This window comes from Ambystoma mexicanum, chromosome 5q (genome assembly GCF_040938575.1).
Source record: "Ambystoma mexicanum isolate Mex_15411 chromosome 5q, UKY_AmexF1_1, whole genome shotgun sequence".
NCBI lineage: Eukaryota > Metazoa > Chordata > Amphibia > Caudata > Ambystomatidae > Ambystoma > Ambystoma mexicanum.
The window spans coordinates 420,963,350-420,977,655 of NC_090933.1; the positions used below are offsets into that span (position 1 = coordinate 420,963,350).

The 14,306-nt window shown below is 43.4% G+C and overlaps 1 protein-coding gene across 3 annotated transcripts in view; it reads left to right on the forward strand.

Moving 5' to 3' along the window:
* TTC39C (tetratricopeptide repeat domain 39C) overlaps positions 1-14,306 on the forward strand; it is a 986,275-nt gene that overhangs the window by 631,836 nt on the left and 340,133 nt on the right. The gene's annotated exons all lie outside the window — the stretch shown is intronic.

A 14,306-nucleotide genomic window follows, 5' to 3' on the forward strand; every position in this document is an offset into this window, starting at 1 on the left:
TACAATCTGAGGATCCTAGACGCGTGAGGGATCTTGGGTACAGTGGACGTCACACTAGGGATAGTATTACTGGCACGCCCTGTGTTGACGCCCATTTTCGAGTTTCGAAAAACAAACTGTAATACTCCGCAGCTTCCTCTAGATGTCGGCCTATGCACAGCATGTGAATCTAAGCAGATACAAGCATCAGAAATACGATTACGGCGAGTAATGTATCCTATATATATATATGTATATAGACTACTAAGCACTTTATTAAAATGATTGGCCACATGTACCAATGAATGAAAAAAACACCCTACAAAATGAGGCTTATATAGGCCAATACAGGCCTCTAGAGCTTTTAGTGCTTCTTGCTGTTTAAAGCACTATATTGCTATTTCAATGTGGGTTGCTCCCCAAATGTATAGCGCTTCAATAGTCTCTAAGCACTACATTCTACTAGCACTGCTTTCTACTAACAGATCTTTTCTGGCCTATGCTAGTTACTTATATGAGGGGAATTCTGGCATTTCATGGTATCTCAAATGCTGCTTTTCTACCCAGTACGGCAGAATGGTTGCCCACGTGTGACAATACTGTCTATCAATCTTTATATGTAATGCCTTTGAATGACTCCATCTCCTATTCCTTTTGATTCCCCCCTTCCAGGTTTATATTTCAAACTGGCTTTGAACAAATTTGCCTTACTAAGCTGCCTGCAAATTACTTTACACTTTTCTGTGTTAGCTTTTGTCTGATTCGAAATACAGTACTGTAGTATTAACAAAGGGCTTATGTCTGCCACATTTATGTGCTTTTTTGACATCACATCAGAGTAAGATGGGGCTGATTTTGTGAAAAGTATTAATTGCATGCAGGAGACTGCACACTGTTATTACTTATGGGCTGTTGGTCCCCTGCATGTCATTTTCCAATTGAACAAAACAAAGTAGAATATGAAAGAGGAAAAAAAAATACTGTAATCATATGAAATCGCCTTTACTCTTTCTTTTTACTCTCCTTCCTGTGAAAGTTGTAAATGCCAGTATTTATCTGAGATCGCTACACTTTAGGCCAACTTGTAATTCTTTTGCGATTAAACTGGGCGATCTCCGTTTGGAGTGGTTGGCCTTCGCGGATGATTTGATATTATTTGATCTTACGCCTTTTGGGCTCCAAAATAAACTAGAACGCCTAGTAGAATTTTGTGAGAATCGCAATTTGCAGCAAAACCCAAAGAAATCACATATGTTGGTGTTCACAAATAAGAGAAAGATCAGTAGATATCAATGGAACATCAATGGTTTGCCGATTCCACGTGCTTTGGGTATGATTTATTTGGGGTATAATTTGAATAACTCGGATTCAATCGATAAATGGCAGGTAGAAATCTCTACCAAAGTTATGCCTCTGATTGCCCAAATTAAACTAATATACTCAAAAGTTTGCCATTTCTCTTTGATGCCTTTGATTGATTTCTACACTCTTAAAGTAGAAGCAATCATTATATATGGATTAGACCTGTGCTGTTCGGAAATTGGTCACATGCTTAATAAAATCCAAGGTAAAGTATGGAAGAAAGTACTACATTTACCTACATCGCTCTCTAATTCTGTCATTATACATGAATTGGGACTTAGATCCTTGGCCACTAAATATCTATGGCGTAAGCTCTCTGCCTATGCAAAATTGTTAAATCCAGTGCCAAATTCCCTTTATGAAGATTTTGGAAACATGTTAAACAAGGGTGTTCCAACATCGGTGGTCGAGGCAGGAAAAAGTTGTGAAGAAAAGCTAGAATTGTTAGCAATGGACAGTGACGATTTAATAAAACGTCCTCAAGTCGTCAAGTTGAAGTTAATGCAATATGACTGGGCAGTGAATTCGGATAAAATTGGGTCATATACCTCATTAAAAGAGTATGCAAAATTTCGTCACAAACAAATACCCTTATTGCCATATCTTAGACAGTGTCATGGGTATAAAATTCACACCCTTTATATGAGGTTTAAATTTAACCTCTTTCCAACACTAGAGCGCATCAATAAATGGTCTAACAGTTTAGCTTTAGCAGTAGATGGATGTAGATTCTGTAAAAATCTACAAAAAGAAACATTGAAACATCTTGTGTTATATTGTGTTTTTTTCGCAAAAGAACGGCAAAGTAACTTGACGAAATACCTAAATGAAACAACTGGTTATACATGTGAAATGTCCTGGATACAATGTATGTGGGGGTTTAGAATTCCTTTGATCATTGATTTGGCCCATTTATTAGATGTCATTGAAACAAACCTAAGTTGTAAGAAAGTCTGCCTAGTGGGATCGGCGGATGAGATGACAATGTATTAAGCAAAAGAATGAAAGTATAAGAATTATTCCTTACCCAGATTGGGGAATTATTGAGTTTAATTAATTCATAGCATTCCATATCATATCGGAATAGGTGCTAATGTGTTGTGATGTGGCAAATCATGCTTCTGATAGTACTATGATTCCAAGGAGTGATGTGTAAATTATTACTGCTCTGGTAGTTTTCCTTTGCATGTATTAGTTTGTTTTTATTTTTAGCTGGTATGTTGCTTTTAAAAGTAATTAACGTCACGGTATAACATAATTTTAAAGACTGTTGCAAAGATCTTTTGTATCGAAAAACAACAATAATAATAAAAAATAAAAAAAGAGACGGGAGTCAGTGATTATTAGGATATTGAATTTGTGAGCGACTGAATGAGCAAGTGTGGGAGGAAAGGGAGAGGTAAATTGAGAAGGAAACTGAAAGCTAGAACCACGAGCTTGAGTTGTAGAGGGAATTGGCGATAGGAGATCAGTGATAGGGGAATGGTAGTAATGTTAAAGGAAACACAGTGGGTAGGCGTTCTGTATCCCTCTCGTTAATGGGTCAGGCATCCTCTGATGGAGTAATTTATTATTATACTGCAAAGCATACGTTACTGGCTCCCTATCTCCAAAACATTTACTGCATGGTAGGGGTTCTTTGGCACAGTAACTGGTGGGCATTTTAACTGATGGCTAGGAAATCTTTGGCACAGTAACGGATGGGTGGGCATTATTGTAAAACAAGTGATGGGCGATCATCCTGTGGCAGTTACTAATGGACTAAAACCCTTGAACCAAGTAAATGATAGGCATTCGTGACACAGAATTTGATACTCTATAATTCCGTGGTACAGCAACTAAAAGCCAGTCATCAGTAGCATAGTATTGGAAGGTCAGGCATTCAGTGGCACAGGCATGTACAGCCTAGTAGTCTGTTAAACCGTAGTTTATGGGCATCCATTCTGTGCAGAGTAACTAATTGATTGGTATTTAGTGACAAAATAATGTATTGAAGATCACTCTAACCAATGACCATGTCCTCTTGGACAGTAACTGTGTTCAGTACGTGTATATCTTGAAAATATTGTTTACATGTCATTTTGCCAGCAAGTCGTGTAAGTATGCTCTGTTTTTATTACAGAATCGCTGATCTGATGGGCATAGCAGTAATATAGGAATTCCAATTGCCTTACTCTGTGGTAGAATGATTTCTAATGGAAATATTGTCCAGGTACATAATGTCCAATGAAATTAGAGGTTTGCACAGTTGATGTAATGGCCTTTAAATCCCTCATCACCAGAAGATTGAGGATTATGTCTCTCCTGCCATCAAAATTATAACTCTAAATATTTGAGCTATGACATTAGTTTATAAATGTTATGGTTTTTCTTATGTCAACAAATGTGTATACTCTGTTGGTACAAGGGGCCTCTATAACAACTCTTGAAGTATTTGGTTATTTTAGGAGCTTCCTTTCAGAACACTGATTGCAAGTTTCTTAGGCAATATGGTTAAAAAATGTTTGGTTTTGCCAATTTACTTTCCACGATGACATGGTGACTCACATCAGCACTAGGCTGCACACATAGCAGAGAAAAGTTTGCACACAAACATTATGTTGCCACAGACACAGGAAAATAATTAGAGGGAACATTGGAGGGGACTACAAGGAGTCTCCCCCTGTATTTATGTAGTCAATATTAGAAGATGTGAAAGACAGAAGAAGTAAAGGTATGAAGAGGTAAATGTGTAAACCACACAGAATAGCGAAGTACAACAAGCAAATGTCACCTAGTTGCCCATGGTGTTGCAGCGAGGATGCAGACCTGCTCCACATGCTGTGGGCCTGTACAAAGGTACAGAACCTTTGGACAAGGGTAGAACACGCCTGCACAAGGGCGGGGGTGACAAGATACAAATGGTCACCCAGCACATGCTTACTGGGAACCTATTCTAGGCTTGCCAAATCTAAGCATACAATGAAACTCATGGATATGCTGTGCGCGCTAGCTAAAAGAACCATAGCAATGGCCTCGAAGCGCCAGACCGTCCCACAGTATAGCGCATGGTACAGAGAGCTTGAACGATGGGTGGGTGCGGAAACCAAAGCCTGGGAGGACAGCCTAGCCAGATCCACAGACTGCATGAGCGGGGCTCTGGATGCATGGAAGGAGCTAACCTGGACCATGTTCCACCCCTCAGATGATAAGCCCCCATGAACGCCTCACGGACCCGCAACAACAACTCGCTGACTATGAACCTATCTGAACATTCATACCTTGGAGGGTCACACAAAGCCTGCTCTTTCCCCCCCTGCCCCCCAGCATTTCCTTCCGAAGCTGAGATGGCTCACACCGACATGTACGACTAACACATGGAGACAGTTTTTGTTGTTTAAAGTTGTTTCTGTATCTTCTTTCTCTTTTCTCTTCACTTTCTTCCTTTTCTCCTCCAAATTAAAAGCCAAAATGCATATGTATACATGACAAAATGCCAATAAAGAAATGTACAAATACATGAAGAGGTAAATGTGACAAAGTGAATCTATGGTGAAGTGTATGCTGAAGAAGTAAAGATTTACATCCCTAGCAAGGGAACGTGGCGAGATGCAACATGACTGTGTTTATATTTCCTGACTTCTGCCTCCCTGTACAAACCACATATAAAACATTTGATTCTGCTAGGCGCCTCCTTTGTAAATGACAAATCCACTATGCAGAGCTCTTTCCCCCCAAACTGAGAATTCAGCAGGGGACCTGCACCTATTTCTTCATATCTCTGACCAAGGCTATATCCTGCATTAGAGCCACTATACCACTGAAGCCTTCGCAACCTAAACGCTCCCCCTGTGCTTCAAATCCTGGCTTTTCTGTACCTGCTTAATCGGTTGATTAAGCTACACTGTGTTAATTCAACATTCACTACGATAACAATGATCTATGGTATGTAACTAAGCCCATGACTACCATAGGCATTATAAATTGGGCTTACTTAAGATTGGTTGAGGTGTGCTGATTGTAGCGATGCCTATAAAGTATCTAAGTGTGATCGTTTATATCTCTATCACTGTCCAATTGGAGAGAACAGTGGGGGTGAGGGTGGTGGTGTGGTGATAATTTTATTATATATTGTCGGCAAGAACTGTTACTTTGATAGCTGAATTTATGTACCTTGGAAGATGCATTCTTGCTTTTATTAACCCTATGAGAAACATTTAAGATTTTCGTACATGGCGTTGCACTGTTGGATGCTAAAGCATATTCATTCGGAATTATCAAATTCAGTAATGATCATACTCTCTTTAGAAAATTAATTTGGTACCTCTCCTATGAAGGAACCTTTTTGGGGGAAAACAAAACAGAAGGCCTTAACTTACGATCTATGGCCGAACCGGAGGTTTGTTATATTAATCAACCAATTTTGGCAAAGGGGTATGATGAGTCTGCTAGGCTGGGTTGCAGCCTAGCTAGCACACATGGTCAGATCTGAGTGAAATAAGACTGTTATCACAGGGATTTGGATGTAATCAGGGCTCAGGCAGTGCCTTGCCTGCCTAATGTTGATAATTCAAAATGCTGAATCCATCTTGCCGGGCGAGGCAGTGCTCCAAACTCGCTTGTCAATGCTAAATAGGAAATGGGTAAGAAGCGGACAGACTATAATGCAGTGCTCCTTCTCTCAGAATTCCTAGTGCCAAGCCGGCCCCCACACTGCCACCCACCTTCTCGGTCATTCGACCCATGAAGCGTGTGTCAGTTGAGGCTTTCGCCGCCACTTTCTCTCCCGCTCCTGCTCCTCTGGCTGACTCACACCCTGACACAGCCCTTTCCATGCTCCACTCTGCTATCTCTGACACGCTTGATGTACTTGCCCCTGTAATGAAGATCTTCCCATCCTTTCTCACTCCCTCCATTTGTCTTATTCCTCTCTTGCCCCTTCGATTCCCCCGATGTTCACGTTCTCTCTCCACTCCGTCATACATACTAGGGCAAATCGAGGGAACTTGTCACTTTTCCCCACGGGGGAGCCCCCTCCTGTGAGTCTAGGGAGGTGAGCCCATTTTGCAACACGCTCCCTAGGGGTCGAGGTTAGTGAGACCTCCCCGGGAGAGACTCCCCTGTTGGGGATAAGGACTCTCATTCCCTTGAGGAACTCCCTGAGGCCTTTCACGTGATGGCTTATATGGACATGTATACTACACCAGAGAGTGATTGGTTTCATGAAGATAAGGTGAACCAATATCATCAGCAACAAGAAAGGAAATCCCTTTAAATCAGTCTCTCCAGTGGACTCTGCTAACGAGGCTGATCAGGGATGATATGCCAGAGAACCGGAGAGCAGAAAGAGAACATAGAGCCGAGAGAGACGAATGCTGAGAGAACCAGGGGGAAGCCTCTTGTACGTAAGGGAACGGAAGAATTTGGGGCTGTCATAGAACGCGGAGCCCGCATAAGCCATAGAAGCTCTGACGATGAGTGAGAAACACTGACAGACCCAAGTGCCAGAGCGAAGGAAACCCAAGTATGGTGGAAGAGAAAATGCAATGGTGACGTTACCACGGAGCTATCGTGGTGAGCAGTCCACGCATACAACAATGTCAACACCACCAGCGGTGGGAAATCACTCCCGATTCGAGTCACAGCACCAGTGACATTTAGAAGATGAGAGCAAAGCACAGAAGAAATACGCAGCGGAAAGTAAGCCACAGTGCTACAAAGCAGATGTAAGATAATACTATGTCCACCTGGAATGGACATCGTTGCTCTTGAACGTATAAGGGCAAGAGGCACCCAACATAAAGCAAACGAAACTCGTCCCAATATTGGTGTGAAGGGAATTGGAAATTAAGAATCCAGAACTGTGTTTATGAAATAGAAAGAAACACATATCCTACAAAGTGGTAGGGAAGAAAAGGTGGAAACTTCTCACATTGGGAAAAGGGAAGGCAACCCAATCCCGAAGGTGAAGAGGAGAATATGAGGAACAGACACTTGGGGAATATAGTCTTCTGACGGAAAGAAGATAAATCTCATACAGCCCGAGCGTGGAAGGGCGAACAGTGTCTTGTGAGTGCGACCAGGAGCTCAACTTTGTTCTGAGACCACGCCCCCTTTCAATTTAATCACCGACAGGCACCCGTAGTGGTGCAGCCCGAGTGTGGAATGACGAGCAGTGTTTGACTCTGCAGGTGTTCGACTCGAGCAGGGGGGGGGGGCCTTGTAACGCTTAAAGTTAACATTACCCCTGATGGAGGTTTGTCCTTGATTGCTTGCTTTCTCAAGGATGTGGTGACCTGGATTTGGTTATCATCTGCTTACGGCGGTCAAGGCAATATCTATAGAAGCTCCAGGCCCAGGGACTGTGCAAGGTAACTTAAGCACTACCGATTGCTGTTTGCCGATTGAATAATTGACCACCTAGACTGTTATATATTACAAGCTGCTTGCCACACCCTGAGCCTTACACTTTTGCTTGCCACACCCTGAGCCTTACACTTTTGACAAATAAACAAATAACAAAGAATCCTTCCCCTTTACCTTCACACTGGTTTTTGCAAAGCCAGCTGGATTTCCATGTAGGAACCTTGTTGCAACAGACCCATTGGTTCCTACCTTTGTATGACTTCTGGTAAATGTGTGGCGCAGAGAGAACGAGACAGACTTTGGTAGCCTCCATAGCCATTGGGGTGTGCCCTGCTCGCCCTGGCAACCTTACCTCTTAATGTCTTGAACTTTTTAAGTCTCGCTGAGGTCTGCTGAGTGTGAAGTTGGAAACGGATTCTGCCCTCAAAGGCGTGCCCAGTTTGTTTAGAAGCTGACTTTCTTTTGGTATATATTTTATGTTCCTGGGCTCGCCCTAACAGCGACTCTTAATTGTAACCTCTAACCTGCAGCTTGCATTTCTGGGCCCATTAAGCTTACAGGGACCCATTTGATTTGATTGGTGCATTAGGGCATTTACATTGTTTTATTGGTGCTTGCAGTTTAAAGCATTGACAACTTTTATAAATTTTAAACGGTTCTTAAACTGTTCTTATATTTTATTTTTGAGATTCGACGGTTTTGCTCTGTTCGCCATTGTTTGCATTTGCATTTGTATTTTTTCCTGTTTCCACTATCATGCACACTATATGTATTAGTTATTTGAATTTTTAATCCTCTTTTTTGACCCTTTCTAGTGTTGCCGAGTGTTGTGTAATTTATATCTATGTTTGCGCTTTGCTTCTTTATTCTGCTTTTGGTTCCACAGATTATTGCTACCCCTTGTGACCCCTTAGAGAGGAGGAAGGTAAAGCGCAAGGCAAACTCATCGATTTTGCCAGGGGTGGACCCCAAAAGGGTTTCTAAACTCTTTGAACCTATTCAAGAAGTTAATGTCTTGATCTTCGAAATTAAAGGCTTTTTGTATGACTTGGACGGGGGGTGGTGGGGCGCAAGAATGCTCTGGCGCAGTTAAAGCCTAATTCTAACTGTGCAATCCAAGATGATGACTGTAAGGTTATGGGTGTAATAGAGCCGTGGGTTGAGTGTGGGGCTGGTTGTTCAAAGGGAAAAAATAAATCTGGGGGCCTAAGGAGACAAGCCAAGGTGGACCTGTTGGCAAAGTTTATAGTGAACAATAGCATAGATAAGGAAGGAGGGAAAGGTTATCTCCTCACAGTGCATTGCCCCAATCCATCGGGCCATGAAGGCTGCCAAAAAAGTAGCATAACTGAAGTGCACTCTCTCGTTGTATCCCCCAAGAGCTCTCCTAAACTGGTGCACAACCCAGATCGGAACTTAGAATCGGGTGCGAGTGCCCCGTCCCATAACTTAGAGGTACTGAATACATCTAACACAAGCCCAATCAAGGGCTGGACAGAAGTGTATTCCCCCAGCTTGACAACCATTGCCCCAGAAGTTATTTTTCATAATAGATTCCCAGCCCTGGGGCTTCCATCTTCGCAGGAGTCTGAGAACATGAATGGAGAATTGGCTACAATGGAAGGGTGCCTCCCTCCACATGTTCCGGAGGAGAGAAAAAGGCTGAACCAATTGGAAGGGCAGACTAAATATAGTGTGGCTCCCCCAAATGTGCACAAGAGTGCCGGTGCAGCCGCAAATTCACTACTATTGTCTAAACCTTTGTGCAAGTGTAAATGCGATTGCTCAAGTGCGTTTGGCAAATTATTGAATGAGGAGGGTAACCATAAAGAGCTGGTTGCCAGTCTAATTAAATTGCTATAAAAGAGGGGGGGGATTTGCTTTTAGAAGCCCAGATGGCAACTTCGCCTGTCCCATGCAATCAGCAGAATGACTGCAGTATACCGAGTCTTATGAATGGAGGTAGAGGTGCTCTGCAGTGACGCGACAGGCTGTGCATGGTTGTTCTAATGAACGGGGGTTCCTTTGCAAGGACCCCGAGTGGGTTAAACCCTTCACTGATATCATTAGCAAGCATATAGCGAGTCATCAGCCACAGGTAAAATACCAAGGTGGGAACATTTCACCCAAACTCTCAGGGAAGGAGCTTGCTTACAAATCAACCGTAAGTCTCTAAGGGAGCCACAAGTGCAATTCAGTCTTCCTGTGCAATGTTCCCAGTCTAAGACCCGGTGTCCATGAAAATGAGAACACACTTATTAACAAGAGCATCCACTGGATTCGCCATGTGAGGGGTTGTACCTCTTTCATCAGAGAAGAGAAGATATTCTATGGGCTGACAGAGGGAGTACAGCCCCCGAGCAGGGTGTTTATAGAGAGCTGGACCTGAGGGACCAGCTGGTAGAGGAGTTACTGGCAATAGTCAAGAACCTATGCCCCCTTGGGGGTCATCAATCTCTCTGAGACCCTCTCCACCTAATGCACAGCATAACTGCCCACTAGGCCCATCACTGATGAATGCTGACCGGGTTCTTCCTGAAAGATGAGATGCTTAGATGAGATGGACGGACATCTTTTTACCCCCCCACCCTATCATCAAGCCCAGCTGGGCCAGGAGGTACAAAGGTGCTTTTCTGGAACATTGCTGGGATTGCTAGACATCTGATGGACGCTGACTGGCTAGCCTTTCTATCCTCAAACAAGATTATATGTATGCAGGAAACTTTTGAGATGCAGGGGTTTAAGGCTTTTACCATCCCAGCAGTTATGGGCCCCAGAGGCAGACCATTGGGGAATGGGTGGGATTGTTGACGCTGGTGGCAGTAGGATCAGGGTGGGAAACAGAAATGAGTGGAGAAAGCTCCCCGGATTTGCAGCTGGTTGTCGCTACAAATACTGAGGGGCTGACACTATTTATTTTTAATGTGTACAACAGGCCCTATGCCATTAACTCACTGGGGACATTGGGCCTCATTACGAGTTTGGTGATATCTGGCTGGGAAATCTGCCAGATACAACCAAACTGAATTACCGTTACTGCCACTTGATCTGGCGGTATTACCACTGGATTGCAAGTGGTGGTGTAAATCCCCATTGATTCGGGTACATAGGACTCTATTGGGCTTTTATGGCAAAATGACCACAGCAGTAATTCCGCCGATTGTTCGGCAGAGAGTTGGAGGATTTACCTCCAGCATTTTGCAAGAGGTAAATCCTCAACTCCAGGAACATACCTGTAACATGGCGGGTCAGGAAAAGTGGCGGTAATTCCGTTCTGCATACTAGTAATGAGGCCCTTTGACCTTAATGCATGACCTTGTGACTAGTTGTGGGATAAATAGGCCTGGCCCTTGTCACAGCATGGTTGGTGGCGATTTTAACCTCCAGTTTGAGCCCCTTTGTGAACTGGAAGGGCTCTGGGAGGATGTAGATGGGGCCTGTGAGATTCCGTCCATAGAGGCCAGCTTTCCCATTCGGACACACAAATATGCCCTGGAGACAGCAAGGATCTTGTATGGCCTTACTTTAAGGGTATGCAATGGAAGGTGCATTGAAGATAGGCCGGGGAAAGACACCTTTTTGGCTCTAACTGTTCTTACAGGATTGATTATATTTTGGTTGCGATGGGTGACTGGGCTGCAGTGCAAGAGTTTCTCATTTCTGACCGTAGGGACAGCGACCATAAACCTAATTCTGTAAAACTAAGGTGGCAGGGTAAGGGGGACATTGGCACTGTGGTTTCCATTCTGATTGTGATATCTGGTAACACCCGATGGGTCGTTAAGTGGGGCAATATTTTAATGGCAGGGATAAAGCATTCCATTCACCTCTCAATCCTCCCTGCAATTGAGCATATTTATGTTATCCTAGCAGGAGGGTGGAGGGGGGGTGCTGAGGTATTGGTTGATTATGATCATTTGATCTGTGAGCTTGGTCCCTGGTTCTCTAGTGTAATGACCTGTCCCAAGCGGAGAAGTGAGCAGAATCCCTTGTGGTTTGATAATCTTTGTAGCCAGCCTAAGAAGGACTGTATGCTCCATCTTGCAAAAGATGGAAACGTGAACAAGGTGGTGTTGTGTATTAAGAGAAGCAATTATAGAAACATAGCGAAGTCCAGGAAAACTGAATTCCTTAAATCTAAAGGGGAAGCTCTTAGGGAAACTGTGCTTAACAAGGATGTCAATGCCTTTTGTCTCTTGTAGCCCAACGGAAGGTTTCCAATGACAACAGGCTGCACTGCATGATTACTGAAACAGAATGGTTTTCCTACTTTTGTGGCCTATATAAAACTGAGGCCTGCCCCTAAGGCTCCTTTGTAACGGAATCAGTGGAGATAGGACAGATGTTTACCAACCACACCAGGTCGCCTATCACTATGACCATGGTAGCTGTAAGAACAGCCCTATTGAACGCTAAGGGGAAAAAGGCCCCAGAACCTGATAACATCCCAGTCGATCTTTTAAAGGATGAACCGGACATTTGGGTGCCATTACTATCAAGGCTTTTCCAAGTAGTGGCCAATTGTGAGCATATCCCAGAATCATGGCATCACGCAGAGATTATCCCCAGATATAAAAAGGGGGTCGGGGGGAGAAAACCTGGCTAATTACAAGCCTATCTCATTGCTGGGCGCCTTGGGGAAACCTTTTGCCAAGGTGCTCCTCCAACAATTGCAGTGACCAGCAATGGCCTTATTTAGCATTTACAGAGTGGGTTTCAGCAAGGGCTGAACACAGTGGACCAGTGCTCTGCTCGTCTACCATCCTCTAGAAATATACTATATTAAAATGTATGCGGGTCTACGCTGTGTTCATTGATTTACAGGCTGCCTTTGTCAGTATACCCAGGACCCAGCTCTTGCAGGTCCTTCTGTGTTGAGGGGTGCCAGTTCAGCTGGTGTCTGTAATAGCTGAGCTTTACTCTTAACGACACAGCGGTTGTGCGGTGGGCCCTGGGAGGAGAATCTACCAAGTCCGCTCCTCTTTTGTGTCTATATCAACGAGATTATGATGGACCTGGTGGCAGAATGCACTGGGGAAGGGCTGGACCCCCCTAAAACTGGTACCAATGTCTGTACAGCTTTATTCTTTGCCGATGACTCAGTTTTGTTGGGTGCATCTCCCATGAGGATTAGGTGTGGTTTGGAGTGCTTTATTTTTAAGTGTTCTCAGCTAGGTCTGACCCTAAATAGGAGCAAGATCAAGGCGCTAGTGTTTAGACCAAGGAGAGCCAAGCATGTAGTTGTTCGTTTGGAGATTGATTACACTCTCTTGGAGCAGGTTAAATATTACTTGGGAGTGAGGTTTACAGCCACTGGTTCATGGGCATCACAGTGCACTAGGCCACAGACCATTATGTGAAGACATACTGGAGGCCTCAAGAAATTCTTTGTCTCACATGGAGAGCAATCTGTGTCCCCTGCTTTAGATATCTATACCATTCAGGCCATACTAGCGGCACTCTATGGAGATAAGATCTGGGGCCACACTAATTGCTTGAACCTGGGAGTAGCAAAAAATTAATTCTTGGTCCACTTGTGCCTAACCACTTGGATTTCTGGTATTTGAGGTCCTGGAATACAAAAGAGAGAACTCTGGCCAGAAAAGGTATCGCGTGACAAAAAGGTGATACAAACATTTTATTCAAGACATGAGAGAGGTTTCATGGACTTGGCCACCCCAACTCCCCCTACCCACTCTTGGGACAGAGATGGCTCTAGCTTTTGTTCCTTCTAAGACTCCCTACTGCAGCAGGATTTCCCAGACTCTGCCACTGTGTGTGTTTGTGTGTGTTATGGGAACTGCATGGCATGTGGTGGGGGGCTGGTGCATGGGGCAATTTCCTTTGCTCAATGCAAAATTGTATAGATGCATGTGGAAGTGTCCGTCTTTTTACATGAGCAATGTGAAACTCATGGCAATTATGAGGGGGAAATGTGAAACAAGCAGGGCGTTTATCAGGGGGTAATAATGTGGCATGGCGACTATGCTTAATTGAGGCAATGTATAACTGGCACGGCAGTGTTGAAACAGCATGGAAACCTAATTCATTTAAAGTGAAGTACATCAAGCGCTCCCTACTTCAGGCTCTGTAGGAGAGTGAATTGGGGGACTTGCTATTTTTCATCTCCGGAAATTGAAATGTATGAATATTGCCCTGAAGAAGACTGCAATAAGACCTGGCTCATCTATCCATCTGGTCTGTTGAAACATGTCGGCCTGATATACATTTTCAGAATTGTTTAGATTGAAAGATGTTACATGTGTGCCTTGATGTGCCCCTATTCAGGTCGTTTTTCTATGTCTTTCCCTTGGATTGTAATCCATGCATTTTAATGATGAATTTTCAACATGGGTTATATTGTCTTGTAGCATTTTAATTGGAGCATTCAATGTTGGCAGTTAATTTTGTTATTTTGCATTTAAAAATATTTTGGATTGTTTCCCTAAAAAAGAGTTAATAATGATTTATTAATTGGTCTAATAAATGGAAGTAAAATAATTTGTCTGTTTTTTGACCTACTTGATTCTGGTGGATAGTGTAATGGTGTAAAACAATCAACATTATATAGACATTTGTATGGATATATTGTGTATATGTTATGCCAATTGTTTTGGGGC